The sequence below is a fragment of the Mya arenaria genome, chromosome 9, assembly GCF_026914265.1.
Source record: "Mya arenaria isolate MELC-2E11 chromosome 9, ASM2691426v1".
Classification (NCBI taxonomy): Eukaryota; Metazoa; Mollusca; class Bivalvia; order Myida; family Myidae; genus Mya; species Mya arenaria.
The window spans coordinates 19102373-19118413 of NC_069130.1; the positions used below are offsets into that span (position 1 = coordinate 19102373).

General features: G+C 40.8%; 1 protein-coding gene across 1 annotated transcript in view; it reads left to right on the top strand.

The window, feature by feature from the left end:
• Positions 1-4041: 4041 nt before the first annotated feature.
• The window catches only part of LOC128202732 (protein mono-ADP-ribosyltransferase PARP12-like), a 69542-nt gene continuing 57542 nt past the window's right edge, over positions 4042-16041 (top strand). The window contains exon 1 of the mRNA XM_052903814.1: positions 4042-4136. The gene's annotated coding sequence lies outside the window, so the exon portion shown is untranslated. The remainder of the gene's footprint in view (positions 4137-16041) is intronic.

Genomic DNA, 16041 nt, shown 5'->3' on the forward strand with positions numbered 1-16041 from the left:
AGCTGTACATCGTATTTTTAACTTTTTTGTCGTTCATTAAATTTCATTTGATTCAGTTAACTAGAACTTTTAAGTTGATGAATTAATTTTGTTGTATACCATTATACTTACATAAACAGTTTAGAATGATCTCTTTTTGTGGGATATTATATATTTTTAATAATAAGAGCTATCACTAAATGTCATGAATATCCCTACACGCCCAAGTCAACTCATTTTAAATACGACCTTGTATGACAAAATTGAAGACCGAACACAAACTATCGCCAGTTAGGCTGATAAGGAAATCATTCAAAAAATGACGTAGATGTCCCTATATCAATTTCAAGAACTGTAAAGAAAACATTGTGATTTCAGTTTTAACTTTTAATTTATCAATTAGTGTAGGCCAATTCTCTATGTATGCAAATATTTACCCCATTTTCAAGATCATTTTGATACATGCAAAAACTCACCACAAGCTTAACACTGCAATATCAGTCAAAACAAAAAGCATCTGGGAATATACATATTAAACAGCCCAGCAGGATGGCCCACTAAGTGGTAATTAAATGACTGGTACAATTTCATGGTGATTTCATGGACTGACTAGCCTTTTTCTCAAAATGAGGAGTTAATGGGAGGCAATTTCTCTGAATTGTAAAGCGCAATGGACTTAGTTTAATGGCACAAGCTATTTTTTTTTTATTTTTCGCCAACCACCTTAAGATAACGGCAATCTACATGCCAATGGTACTTACTAAAATTCTAACCCTTGTAGAAAATTATTTTTCAGTTTAACCCCACAAAGGCATATATTTATAAACCTATTGACCACTATACACGAGGTTATGAACACTTGCAGTCCTACAGTTTATGCCGCTACTGAGCATCAAGCTGATGCTCGGGCTTAACAGTGGAGCTAACCTAACATTACTGTAAACTGACCACTTGACCCTTTCCCTGCTGGGAGCTGTTTGCCTGACTAATTTGAGAGAAATAGCTGTTCTTGTCTTGAGATTTGGGCCATTTTATGTTAGGAGGTTTTTCTTGGTATTTCAACTTTCGCTAACTTGATTATTAAAATAATATTATTATCGAATTCTTTTGTATAAATTTTGTATATCATAGTTATTATTATTATTATTATTATTATTATTATTATTATTATTATTATTATTATTATTATATACGGTAGTCCAAAATCCACTATACTGATGTCCATCAAGTATCATTGTGAAATGTTTAAATGACGTCATAAAACAAGTTTGTCATGAATGTAACATTTATTTAAGGAATGAATTGCGGGGTTGATGTCATTATCGGGGTATGAACGCAATTGGGTTGGTCAATGTGTGTGGAGTCCGAAGGAATTCATTCCTTATATTTACACCAATAGTTCATTATTTCATTCAAGAATTGTTAAAAAAAAACTTCATTTCATTTAAGAAAACCTTTCAGTAATCCGTTCCTACCCATTCTGTAAATAGAACGACCCGACTATAACCGGAAGCATTTTTTTCAAATGAAGTCACAATAACGCGGGAAAAGATCAACCACTTGAAATCACTTTAAAACGTAAGATTGAAACACTTCTGGTACCAATATATTTAAAATATAATAAACTAACACTTTTAAAAATGTTGATCTATATTTAAATGTTGATCTATATTTTACGGGACCTGCAGACACAATACAACCTATAACAAGATCAATAGCTTTCATGTATATTGTTATGCAATGAATTACGATCCGAACATATCCGAATATGTTGCGTTCATCGATTGATGAACGCAATTGCCGAAAGGCAGTTCATTTAAGAAATGGAAGTTGAGGTGTAAATATTACGAAATCATGTATCTTTTAAGTGATTTAAACCATTGATATATATATAAATAACATGTTGATCCGGAATGTCTTATTCAACTGTTGTTGATGTTTTAAGATATTGATTTCAGTCAGCAAGCGCCTCGTGCGACTTGAGTCGAATTCCATCTCCCTAATCAAAACGCACTACTAATAAGTTATTACCCTATTATGCGATGCTTTAATATACATATATTTTCTTTTTCGCAAAGGGAAATAATATGTAGAAAATATATATATCTGGAAAAATGCTCTACATACATTGTATTACATAAACATGTAATAAATGTTCAGTGACTGCTGTGTTTAAAAATTTATATCAACTATGCATGTAGGAGTGCAAACGATCAGAAAAAGTTGGATAATTTTAAATATTATATTAAAATAAAATGAGTCATATAAGGTTCAAATATACTGGTATGATATCAAAAGTCCGGACTTAGAGGTTTAAGATACAGTTTTGCTTTGTTGTGATCATTTCTCATATGATGATATTAAACTGCTTTGAAACAAGTATTATATATATATATATATATATATTGAAATAAGGTAGCAATGTTTTATGATAATTTCGAAAGCAAAGACAAAATAGTTAATGAGATATATATATATATATATATATATATATATATATATATATATATATATATATATATATATATATATATATATACTTGCTATCGGTTAAATTTCATTTTAAAATTACAAACCGTATTTTTTTACAAAATGCACAAACAAATATTTATATCCTTTTAATTGATGGCTTACCCTAACTCACGGTGTTTAATTCACAGTTTGTGTTTTAAATTGTTAATGGCATTCGATTTACAATGATGTGTGTTTTTGATTCTTGGCGACCTCATATTATGTTGGCAACATTTGAAAGGTTTCCATGTGTACAGAAATAATATGTAAACGATTGCCAAGAAATAATACTTAAATCAAGCTACCCTTGCCTTTAACGATATTGAACTTGGTCATTCCACGAACGTCTACACACCCATCGTTCATGCTATTCATCTAGGGTATTATTGTTATTAGTCTTGCCATAACACAGCTTCTGTCGTCATAAAAATGTCGTACAAACGATTCGATTCTAGTCGGTAGTATTTCTTTCTCGCTCGATTGCGTGCACAAATTCATAATTACAGTGACAGTATTATTTGATTCTGTACATGCTGGATTAAAATGACGCGTTCATGTTGTTTTTTTATCAGCAAGAGACATCATAAAGACAATGATATTGCACTACATTCGGATAATAATCAGTTGTTGTTGTTGTCGTTGTTGTCTTTTTGAAATATAACATTAATAACATAGACGTCTACTATCGCATTCAATCAAACTAGATAACAAACAATACATTAACTGCTTTATTGTCTACGGATGTCAGATGTTACTTTTACAACGCCGATGTGAATAGATACTTACATTTGTATTGAAAAGCTCATGATATATATATATAATCGATATTTATATATATCTATTGTTTGCTGAAAAATTGCTTTCTTGCCGATACATAACATGCTAATAAAAATCATATAAAATGCTACTTATGGTCCAAATCAGTGTGTGAATGCACATCATCATTCCTCCTCTTTCTTAATACATATCAAATTGTCACATCATTGGGTACATTTATTATTCACAATAGGACAGTGAATACTTTTTTGGAATGTTGTGTTAATGTGATGGATAACTTTGTCCTTCATATCACTATTATTAACTCTGATGATAAATTTATAGATAGTTGTGGTAACAATGAATTGTCGATTTAAAGATGTTCTCGACAATGTCCATGATGCTGATAACATCTTGTATTGAAACACACTCCATTTATAAATGCAATTCAATTTCAAATACAAAATACCCTGAATTTGAAAAATATGGTAAAGCAGTATGATGATGACTGAAACTATGTTATATTTATCTTATAAGTTACTGGAAGTGGTAATAAATCTGATAGCTTTAGTTTATTTGTTCGAAATAATATTCTTTCAAAGCTGAGTTTTGAATTTAAGTTAATTTAAGAAAACTGTTTGTGCCTTTAAATAAATGATTGTAATAATGTATTCGGTTTCACCTACATATCGACTGATATTATTATCAAAATCACTTGAATATGTTATCAGACCTACATAATCGTACTCGTCACGCGAAAACCAAATGTCATTATATCAGATCACTGTGCGACATAGACACAGACAGACGAATAAATGGATAAAATAGATGAAAATATGGCCACCGGAAGTGGGCGTTAATGGATAGTAAACAGAGAGCTTTCTAGAAAGGTAAGAAATAAGAATATGAATACTGTTTCTTTTTCTAAATAATTCAAATGTAAATAGTTAAAGTAGATTTGTTCGCTTTTTGTATATGTAGTATTTGTCTTTTTTAGGCATAAATTGTGCATGGGATATATATTTTTTTCATGACTCGCCGCTCTTTATGTCCTTTGATCAACTGTTGATTATGTCATTCATTCAGCCACATTTTATGTCTTCCACTTGGCCGCTCATAATGTCATTCACTTAGCCGCTTAAAATTCCATTGCACACAGCCGTTTATTGTGTCATTATCTCATTTACTCAACCATTTATTTTGTTATTCACTTAGACGCAGATTCATTTTGCTCAGCTTTCATTTCTTCATTCACTCGGCCGATCATTATGTCATTCACCCAGCAGCACATTCTGTCATTTTATTCAGCCTCTCATTATGTCATTCTCTCAGCTGCTCATTTTTTCAAACACCTGACGGCTTATTTTGACATTGATTTAGTCGCTAATTTCGTCATTTCACACAACCGTTTATTGTAACATTTCTCTCAGCCGTTAATTAGTTTTACTCACCAAGTCACTGAATCTGTAATTCACTTAACCGTTTATTTTTTTAATCACTTAGCCGCTCATTAGGTCATTTATTCAGCTGCTCGTTATGTCATTTGCAAGACCGCGTATTAATTTACTCTGCTTCTCATTTTGGCACACTTTTTTTTTCTTTTTTTTACTCAGCCCCAATGTTGACATTCACTCAGCAACTTGTGATAGCATCTACTACGCCGTTCATTTAGTCATCACACATTTCGTCATTAAATCAGCGGACCGTTCTGTCATTCACTTAATATTACATTCAATAAGCCCTCATTCTTTCAGACTCGTAATATGTCAGACACATTGTTATTTACCAAGCCACGCATTCCTTCATATACTCTGCCCCTCAGTCAATCGTTCAGTAAGCCATTCTTTATGCCATTCATTAAGTTGCCTATTCTGGCATTCTCTTAGCCACCCATTATGTTATTTATTTATTCGCAAATTCAGTCATTCACAGGTTCGATCATTTTGTAATGCAATCAGCCGCTCGTTCTGTCTTTCACTTGGCCATTTATTGTGTCATTCACATTACAACGCATAGAGGCATTTTTTCCGCCGATCAACATGACCTACATTAAGCCGCCCATTTTATCATTCAGAAAGCCGTCCCCTCCCATCTTATCCCCATCTTGTCATTCATAAAGGCGCCCACGCCCGTCTTGTCATTCAGAAAACCGCCCATCTTGTCATTCAGAAAACCGCCCATCTTGACATTCAGAAAGCCGCCCATTTTGTCATTTAGAAAGCCACCCATCTTGTCATTCAGAATGCCGCCCATCTTGTCATTCAGAAACCGCCCATCTATTCATTCAGAATGCCGCCCATCTTTTCATTCAGAAAGCCGCCCATCTTGTCATTCGGAAAGGCGTTCATTTTGTCATTAAGAAAGCCGCCCATATTGTCATTCAGAAAGCCGCGCATATTGTCATTCAGAAAGCCGTCGATATTGCCATTAAATAAGCCGCCAATATTATCATTCAGAAGGCCGCCCAAGTTTTCATTTAGAAAATACCCCATCTTGTCATTTAAAAAGCCGTCCATTTGGTCATTCAGAAAGCCGCCCATATTGTCATTCAGAAAGCCGCCCAATCTTGTCATTAAGAAAACCGTCCATTTGGTCATTCAGAAAGCCGCCCATATTGTTATTCAGAAAGGCGTCCATTTTGTCATTCAGAAAGCCGCCCATATTGTCATTCAGAAAGCCGCCCATATTGTCATTAAGAAAGCCGCCCATATTGTCATTCAGAAAGCCGTCGATATTTCCATTAAGTAAGCCGCCTATATTGTCATTCAGAAAGCTGCCCATATTAACTTTCTGAAAGCCGCCCATAGTGTCGTTCACAAAGCCGCAAATGTCGTCATTCAGAATGTCGCCAATCTAGCCATTCAGAATGCCGCCCATCTTGTCATTAAGAACGCCGCCCACCTTGTCATTCACAAAGCCGCCCATCTTGTCATTCAGAGAGCTGGCCATCTTGTCCTTCAAAAAGCCGCTCCCGCCCATCTTGTCTTTCAGAAAACCGACCCGCTTATCTTGTCATTCATAAAGCCGCCAATGTTTTCAATCAGGACTCCGCCCATCTAATCAATTCAAAAAGCCACTTACGTCCATTTTGTCATTCAGAAAGCAGCCCATCTTGTCATTCAAAAAGCCGCCCATCTTGCATTCAGAAAGCCGCTCCTGCACATCTTGCAATTCAGTAAGCCGCCCAGTTGTCATTCAGAAAGCTGCCATCTTGTCATACAGAAAGCTGCCCATCTTGTCATTCAGAAACCGTCCATCTAGTCATTCAGAATGACACCCCTCTTGTCATTAAGATAGCCGCCCTCGCCTATCTTGTCACTCAGAAAGCCTCCCCCCCCCGCCATTCTTGTCATTCAGAAAACCGCTCCTGCTCATCTTGTCATTCAGAAAGCTTCCCATCTCGTTATACAGAAAGCTGCCAATCTTGTCATTCAGAAAGCCGCGCATATTGTCATTCAGAAAGCCGTCGATATTGCCATTAAATTAGCCTCCAATATTGTCATTCAGAAGGCCGCCCAAGTTTTCATTTAGAAAATACCCAATCTTGTCATTTAAAAAGCCGTCGATCTTGTCATTCAGAAAGCCGCCCAATCTTGTCATTAAGAAAACCGTCCATTTGGTCAATCAGAAATCCGCCCATATTGTCATTCAGAAAGGCGTCCATTTTGTCATTCAGAAAGCCGCCCATATTGTCATTCACCATCTTGTCATTTAAAAAGCCGTCCATCTTGTCATTCAGAAAGCCGCCCAATCTTGTCATTAAGAAAACCGTCCATTTGGTCATTCAGAAAGCCGCCCATATTGTCATTCAGAAAGGCGTCCATTTTGTCGTTCAGAAAGCCGCCCATATTGTCATTCAGAAAGCCGCCCATATTGTCATTAAGAAAGCCGCCCATATTGTCATTCAGAAAGCCGTCGATATTTCCATTAAGTAAGCCGCCCATATTGTCATTCAGAAAGCTGCCCATATTAACTTTCTGAAAGCCGCACATAGTGTCGTTCAGAAAGCCGCAAATGTCGTCATTCAGAATGTCGCCAATCTAGCCATTCAGAATGCCGCCTATCTTGTCATTAAGAAAGCCGCACATCTTGTCATTAAGAAAACCGTCCTTCTTGTCAATCAGAACGCCGCCCACCTTGTCATTCACAAAGCCGCCCATCTTGTCATTCAAAGAGCTGGCCATCTTGTCCTTCAAAAAGCCGCTCCCGCCCATCTTGTCTTTCAGAAAACCGACCCGCTTATCTTGTCATTCATAAAGCCGCCAATGTTTTCAATCAGGACTCCGCCCATCTAATCAATTCAAAAAGCCGCCTACGTCCATTTTGTCATTCAGAAAGCCGCACATCTTGCAATTCAGTAAGCCGCCCAGTTGTCATTCAGAAAGCTGCCATCTTGTCATACAGAAAGCTGCCCATCTTGTCATTCAGAAACCGTCCATCTAGTCATTCAGAATGACACCCCTCTTGTCATTAAGATAGCCGCCCTCGCCTATCTTGTCACTCAGAAAGCCCCCCCCCCCCCCGCCATTCTTGTCATTCAGAAAACCGCTCCTGCTCATCTTGTCATTCAGAAAGCTCCCCATCTCGTTATACAGAAAGCTGCCAATCTTGTCATTCAGAAACCGCTTATCTAGTCATTCAGAATGACACCCCTGTTGTCATTAAGATAGCCGCCCCCGCCTATCTGTCATTTAGAAAGCCACCCATCTTGTCCTTCATAAAGCCGCCTATCTTGTCATTTAGAAAGCCCCCCTTCTTGTCATTCAGAAGGCTGGACACCTTGTCTTTTAGAAAGCCGCCCCTTTTGTCACTCAGAAGGCCGCCCATCTTGACATTCATGAAGCCGCCCATCTTGTCATTCACAAAGCCGCCCATCTTGTCATTCAGAGAGCTGCCCATCTTGTCATTCAAAAAGCCGCTTCCGCCCATCTTATCATTCAGAAAGCCGACCCGCTTATCTTGTCATTCATAAAGCCGCAAAAGTTTTCAATCAGGACTCCGCCCATCTAATCAATTCAAAAAGCCGCTCCCGTCCATTTGTCATTTAGAAAACCGTCCATTTTGTCATTCGGAAAGCTGGTCATCTTTTCTTCCAGAAAGCCTACGTCGCACATCTTATCATTTAGACGACCGCCCATGTTTTCATTTAGAAATCCGCCCATCTTGTCATTTTAAAAGTCGCCCAACTAGTCATTCAGATAGCCACCCATCTTGAAATTCTGAAAGCCGCCCATCTTGTCATGCAGAAAGCCGCCCCCGCCAATCTTGTCATTCATGAAGACGTCCATCTTGTCATTATGAGAGCCCCCCCCCCCCCATCTTGTAATTCAGAAAGCCACCAATCTTGTTATTTATAAAACAGCCCATTTTTTCATTCAGAAGACCGTCCATATTGTCGTTCAGAAAACCGCCCATCGTGTTATTCAGGAAGCCGCCAATCTTTTCGTTCAGATTCTTAATAGAAAGCCGACCCAACCCATCTTGTTATTCAGAAAGCCGTTCATCTTGTCATTCAGAAAACCGCCCATCCTGTCATTGAGGAAGCCGCTCATCTTGTCATTCAGAATGCCGCCAACGCCCATCTTGTTATTTAGAAAGCCAACCCCACCCATCTTGTCATTCAGAAAGCCACCCATCTTTTCATTCAGAACACCGTCCATCTTGGCATTCAGAAAGCCGCCCATCTTGTCATTGAGAACACCGCCCTCGCCATTCTTGTTTTTTTAGAAATCCGACCCCGCCAATCTTGGCATTCAAAAAGCCGCCCATATTGTCGTTTAGAAAGCCGCCATTCTTGTCATTCAGAATCCAGCCCATCTTGTCATTCACAAAACCGTCATTCTTGTCGTTCAGAACGCCGCCTACCTTATCATTAAGAAAACCGTCCATTTTGTCAATTTGAAAACAGCTCATCTTGTCATTCAGAAAGCCGCCCCGCCTATCCTGGAATTGAGGAAGCCGCCCATCTTGTCATTCAGAATGCCGCCAACGCCCATCTTGTTATTTAGAAAGCCGACCCCGTCCATCTTGTTATTCAGAAAGCAACCCATCTTTTCATTCAGAACACCATACATCTTGTCATTCAGAAACGGCCCATCTAGTCATTCAGAAAGCCGTTCATCTTGTCATTTGGGAAACCGCGCATCTTTTCATGCAGAAAGCCGCCCATCTTGTCATTCAGAATGCCGCCTCCGCCAATCTTGTTATTTAAAAATCCGACCCCGCCAATCTTGTCATTCGGAAAACCTCCCATCTTTTCATTCAGAAAACCGTCAATCTTGTCTTTCTGAAAGCCGCACATATTGTCTTTCAGAAAGCCGCCAACTTGACATTAAGAAAGCCGCCCATCTTGTCATTTAGAAAAACGCCCATTTTGTCATTAAGAAAGCCACCGATCGTGTCATTTTGAAAAACGCCCATCTTGTCATTCAGAAAGCCGCCCTCGCACATCTTGTCATTCAGAAAGCCGCCCATCTTGTCATTCAGAGGCCGCCAATGTTTTCAATCATGAAACCGCCCATCTTGTCAATTCAAAAAGCCGCCCCTCCACATCATTTCATTCAGAAAGCCGCCCATCTTGTCTTTCAGAAAGCCGTTAATCTTGTCATTCAGAATTCTACCCATCTTGTCATTTAGAAAGCCGCCAATCTTGTTATTCAAAAAACCGCCCATCTAGTCATCTAGAAAGCCGTCCATCTAAAATTCAGAAAGCCGCCAATATTGTCATTTAGAAAGCCGCCTAGGCCCATCTTGTCATTCAGGAACCCGTCCATATTGTTATTCTGAAAGACCCCATCTGGTCATTCAGAAAGCCGCCCATCTTGCCATTCAAAAAGCTGTCCCCGTCCATCTTGTCATTTAGAAAGTCCCTCATCATGTCATTCAGAAAGCCGCCCATCTTGTCATTCGGAAAGCTGTCCATCTTTTCATTCTAAAAGCCTACGCCGCACATCTTATCATTCAGAAGACCGCTCATGTTTTCATTTAGAAAGCCGCCCATCTTGTCATTTTAAAAGCCGCCTATCAAGTCATTCAGAAAGCCGCCCCCGCCAATTTTGTCATTCAAGAAGCCGTACATCTTGTCATTCTGAAAGCCCCCCATCTTGGCATTCAGAAACCAGCCAATCTGGTTATTCAGAAAACAGCCCATCTTTTCATTCAGAAGGCCGTCCATCTTGTCATTCACAAAACCGTCATTCTTGTCGTTCAGAACGCCGCCTACCTTATCATTTAGAAAACAGCCCATTTTGTCATAATGAAAGCCGCCCATCTTGTCATTCAGAAAACCGCCCATTTTGGTATTAAGAAAACCGTCCATTTTGTCAATTTGAAAACAGCTCATCTTGTCATTCAGAAAGCCGCCCCGCCTATCCTGGAATTGAGGAAGCCGCCCATCTTGTCATTCAGAATGCCGCCAACGCCCATCTTGTTATTTAGAAAGCCGACCCCGTCCATCTTGTTATTCAGAAAGCAACCCATCTTTTCATTCAGAACACCATACATCTTGTCATTCAGAAACGGCCCATCTAGTCATTCAGAAAGCCGTTCATCTTGTCATTTGGGAAACCGCGCATCTTTTCATGCAGAAAGCCGCCCATCTTGTCATTCAGAATGCCGCCTCCGCCAATCTTGTTATTTAAAAATCCGACCCCGCCAATCTTGTCATTCGGAAAACCTCCCATCTTTTCATTCAGAAAACCGTCAATCTTGTCTTTCTGAAAGCCGCACATATTGTCTTTCAGAAAGCCGCCAACTTGACATTAAGAAAGCCGCCCATCTTGTCATTTAGAAAAACGCCCATTTTGTCATTAAGAAAGCCACCGATCGTGTCATTTTGAAAAACGCCCATCTTGTCATTCAGAAAGCCGCCCTCGCACATCTTGTCATTCAGAAAGCCGCCCATCTTGTCATTCAGAGGCCGCCAATGTTTTCAATCATGAAACCGCCCATCTTGTCAATTCAAAAAGCCGCCCCTCCACATCATTTCATTCAGAAAGCCGCCCATCTTGTCTTTCAGAAAGCCGTTAATCTTGTCATTCAGAATTCTACCCATCTTGTCATTTAGAAAGCCGCCAATCTTGTTATTCAAAAAACCGCCCATCTAGTCATCTAGAAAGCCGTCCATCTAAAATTCAGAAAGCCGCCAATATTGTCATTTAGAAAGCCGCCTAGGCCCATCTTGTCATTCAGGAACCCGTCCATATTGTTATTCTGAAAGACCCCATCTGGTCATTCAGAAAGCCGCCCATCTTGCCATTCAAAAAGCTGTCCCCGTCCATCTTGTCATTTAGAAAGTCCCTCATCATGTCATTCAGAAAGCCGCCCATCTTGTCATTCGGAAAGCTGTCCATCTTTTCATTCTGAAAGCCTACGCCGCACATCTTATCATTCAGAAGACCGCTCATGTTTTCATTTAGAAAGCCGCCCATCTTGTCATTTTAAAAGCCGCCTATCAAGTCATTCAGAAAGCCGCCCCCGCCAATTTTGTCATTCAGGAAGCCGTACATCTTGTCATTCTGAAAGCCCCCCATCTTGGCATTCAGAAACCAGCCAATCTGGTTATTCAGAAAACAGCCCATCTTTTCATTCAGAAGGCCGTCCATCTTGTCATTCACAAAACCGTCATTCTTGTCGTTCAGAACGCCGCCTACCTTATCATTTAGAAAACAGCCCATTTTGTCATAATGAAAGCCGCCCATCTTGTCATTCAGAAAACCGCCCATTTTGGTATTAAGAAAACCGTCCATTTTGTCAATTTGAAAACAGCTCATCTTGTCATTCAGAAAGCCGCCCCGCCTATCCTGGAATTGAGGAAGCCGCCCATCTTGTCATTCAGAATGCCGCCAACGCCCATCTTGTTATTTAGAAAGCCGACCCCGTCCATCTTGTTATTCAGAAAGCAACCCATCTTTTCATTCAGAACACCATACATCTTGTCATTCAGAAACGGCCCATCTAGTCATTCAGAAAGCCGTTCATCTTGTCATTTGGGAAACCGCGCATCTTTTCATGCAGAAAGCCGCCCATCTTGTCATTCAGAATGCCGCCTCCGCCAATCTTGTTATTTAAAAATCCGACCCCGCCAATCTTGTCATTCGGAAAACCTCCCATCTTTTCATTCAGAAAACCGTCAATCTTGTCTTTCTGAAAGCCGCACATATTGTCTTTCAGAAAGCCGCCAACTTGACATTAAGAAAGCCGCCCATCTTGTCATTTAGAAAAACGCCCATTTTGTCATTAAGAAAGCCACCGATCGTGTCATTTTGAAAAACGCCCATCTTGTCATTCAGAAAGCCGCCCTCGCACATCTTGTCATTCAGAAAGCCGCCCATCTTGTCATTCAGAGGCCGCCAATGTTTTCAATCATGAAACCGCCCATCTTGTCAATTCAAAAAGCCGCCCCTCCACATCATTTCATTCAGATAGCCGCCCATCTTGTCTTTCAGAAAGCCGTTAATCTTGTCATTCAGAATTCTACCCATCTTGTCATTTAGAAAGCCGCCAATCTTGTTATTCAAAAAACCGCCCATCTAGTCATCTAGAAAGCCGTCCATCTAAAATTCAGAAAGCCGCCAATATTGTCATTTAGAAAGCCGCCTAGGCCCATCTTGTCATTCAGGAACCCGTCCATATTGTTATTCTGAAAGACCCCATCTGGTCATTCAGAAAGCCGCCCATCTTGCCATTCAAAAAGCTGTCCCCGTCCATCTTGTCATTTAGAAAGTCCCTCATCATGTCATTCAGAAAGCCGCCCATCTTGTCATTCGGAAAGCTGTCCATCTTTTCATTCTGAAAGCCTACGCCGCACATCTTATCATTCAGAAGACCGCTCATGTTTTCATTTAGAAAGCCGCCCATCTTGTCATTTTAAAAGCCGCCTATCAAGTCATTCAGAAAGCCGCCCCCGCCAATTTTGTCATTCAGGAAGCCGTACATCTTGTCATTCTGAAAGCCCCCCATCTTGGCATTCAGAAACCAGCCAATCTGGTTATTCAGAAAACAGCCCATCTTTTCATTCAGAAGGCCGTCCATCTTGCCATTTAGAAAACCGCCCATCGTGTCATTCAGGAAGCAGCCCATCTTGTCGTTCAGACTGCCGCCCCGCCCATCTCGTTATTTAGAAAGCCGACCCCGCCCATCTTGTTATTCAGAAAGCCGTCCATCTTGGCGTTCTGAAAACTGCCCATCCTGTAACTGAGAAAGCCGCCCCCCTTGACACTCAGCATGCCGCCCATTGCCATCTTGTTATTTAGAAAGCCGACCCCGCCCATCGTTCCATTCAGAAAGCCACCCATCTTGTCATGCAGAAAGCAATCCATCTTGTCATTCGGAAAGCTGTCCATCTTTTCATTCTGAAAGCCTACGCCGCACATCTTATTATTCAGAAGAACGCCAATGTTTTCATTAAGAAAGCCGCCCATCTTGTCATTTTAAAAGCTGCCCTCCTAGTCATTCAGATAGCCACACATCTTGAAATTCTGAAAGCCGCCCATCTTGTCATTCAGAAAGCCGCCCGCCCATCTTGTCATTCAGGAAGCCGTCCATCTTGTCATTCTGAAAGACCCCCATCTTCTCATTCAGAAAGCCGCCTATCTTGTCATTCAGAAAACAGCCCATCTTTTCAATAAGAAAGCCGTCCATCTTGTCATTCAGAAAACCGCCCATAGTGTCATTCAGGAAGCCGCTCATCTTGTCGTTCAGGTTGCCGCCTTACCATTATTGATATTTAGAAAGCCGACCCCGCACATCCTGTCATTCAGGAAGCCGTCCATCTTGTCATTCTGAAAGACCCCCATCTTCTCATTCAGAAAGCCGCCTATCTTGTCATTCAGAAAACAGCCCATCTTTTCAATAAGAAAGCCGTCCATCTTGTCATTCAGAAAACCGCCCATCGTGTCATTCAGGAAGCCGCCAATCTTGTCGTTCGGATTCCTAATAGAAAGCCGACCCAACCAATCTTGTTATTCAGAAAGCCGTTCATCTTGTCATTCAGAAAACCGCCCATCCTGTCATTGAGGAAGCCGCTCATCTTGTCATTCAGAATGCCGCCAACGCACATCTTGTTATTTAGAAAGCCAACCCAACCCATCTTGTCATTCAGAAAGCCACCCATCTTTTCATTCAGAACACCGTCCATCTTGGCATTCAGAAAACAGCCCATCTTGTCATTCAGAAAGCCGCCAACCTGTCATTCAGAAAACCGTCAATCTTGTCATTCAGAAAACCGCCAACTTGTCATTAAGAAAGCCGCCCATCATGTCATTTAGAAAAACGCCCATTTTGTCATTAAGAAAGCCACCGATCGTGTCATTTTGAAAATCGCCCATCTTGTCATTCAGAAAGCCGCCCTCGCTTATCTTGTCATTCAGAAAGCCGCCCATGTTGTCATTCAGAGGCCGCCCAATCATGCCATTCAGATTCAACCCATCTTGTCATTTAGAAAGCTGCCCATTTTGTCATTTAGGAAGCTGCCCCGCTCATATTGTCATTCAGAAAGCCGCCCTCGCACATCTTGTCATTTAGAAAGCCGCCCATCTTGACATTCAGGAAGTCGCCCATCGTTTCATTTAGAAGGCCGCCAACCTTGTCATTTAGAAAGCCGCCCATTTTGTCACTCAGAATGCCGCCCATGTTGACATTCATGAAGCCGCCAATCTTATCATTCAGAAAGCCGCCCATCTTGTCATTCAGAATGACGCCCATCTTATCATTGAAAGCCGCCTATCTTGACATTCAAAAAGCCGTTCCTTTCCATTTTGTCTTTCAAAAAGCCGACCCCGCTCATTTTGTCATTTCATAAAGCCGCCAATATTTTCAATCAGGAAACCGCCCATCTTGTCAATTCAAAAAGCCGCCCATCTTGTCATTCAGAAAGACACCCATCTTATCATTGAGAAAGCCGCCCATCTTGCCATTTAAAAAGCCGCTCCCGACTATTTTGTGATTCAAATAGCCGACCCCGCTCATCTTGTCTTTCATAAAGCCGCCGATGTTTTCAATCAGGGAACCGCCCATCTTGTCAATTCAAAAAGCCGCCCCTGCACATCATTTCATTCAGAAAGCCGCCCATCTTGTCATTCAGAAAGCCGTTAATCTTGTCATTCAGAATTTCAACCATCTTGTCATTTAGAAAGCCGCCAATCTTGTCATTCAAAAACCGCCCATCTTGTCATCCAGAAAGCCATCCATTTGAAACTCAGAAAGCCGCCAATATTGTCATTTAGAAAGTCGCCTAGGCCCATCTTGTCATTCAGGAACCCGTCCACATTGTTATTCTGAAAGCCCCCCCCCCCATCTGGTCATTCAGAAAACCGCCAATCTTGCCATTTGGAAAGCCGTTCATCTTGTCATTTAGAAAGCTACCAAACATCTTATTTTTCAGAGAGCCGTCAATCTTATCCTTCAGTAAGATTCCGCCATTCTTGTCATTGAGAAGGAATTACTTCTTGTCATTCAGAAAGCCGCCCCGCCTATCTTGTCATTCAGAATGCCGCCCATCTTGTCATTCGAAAGTCGTTTATCTTGTCATTCAGAAAGCCTTCCATCTTTGCATTCAGAAAGCCGCCAATCTTGACATTCAGAAAGCCGCCCATCTTGTCATTCAGAAAGCCGCCAATCTTGTCATTCAGAAAGCCATCCATTTTTGCAATCAGAAAGCCGCCCATCTAGTCATTCAGAAAGCCGCCCATGTTGTCATTTAGATTCCGCCCATCTTGTCATTTAGAAAGCCGCCCATCTTGTCATTCAAAAAGCTGTCACAGTCCATCTGATCATTTAGAAAGCCGCTCATCATGT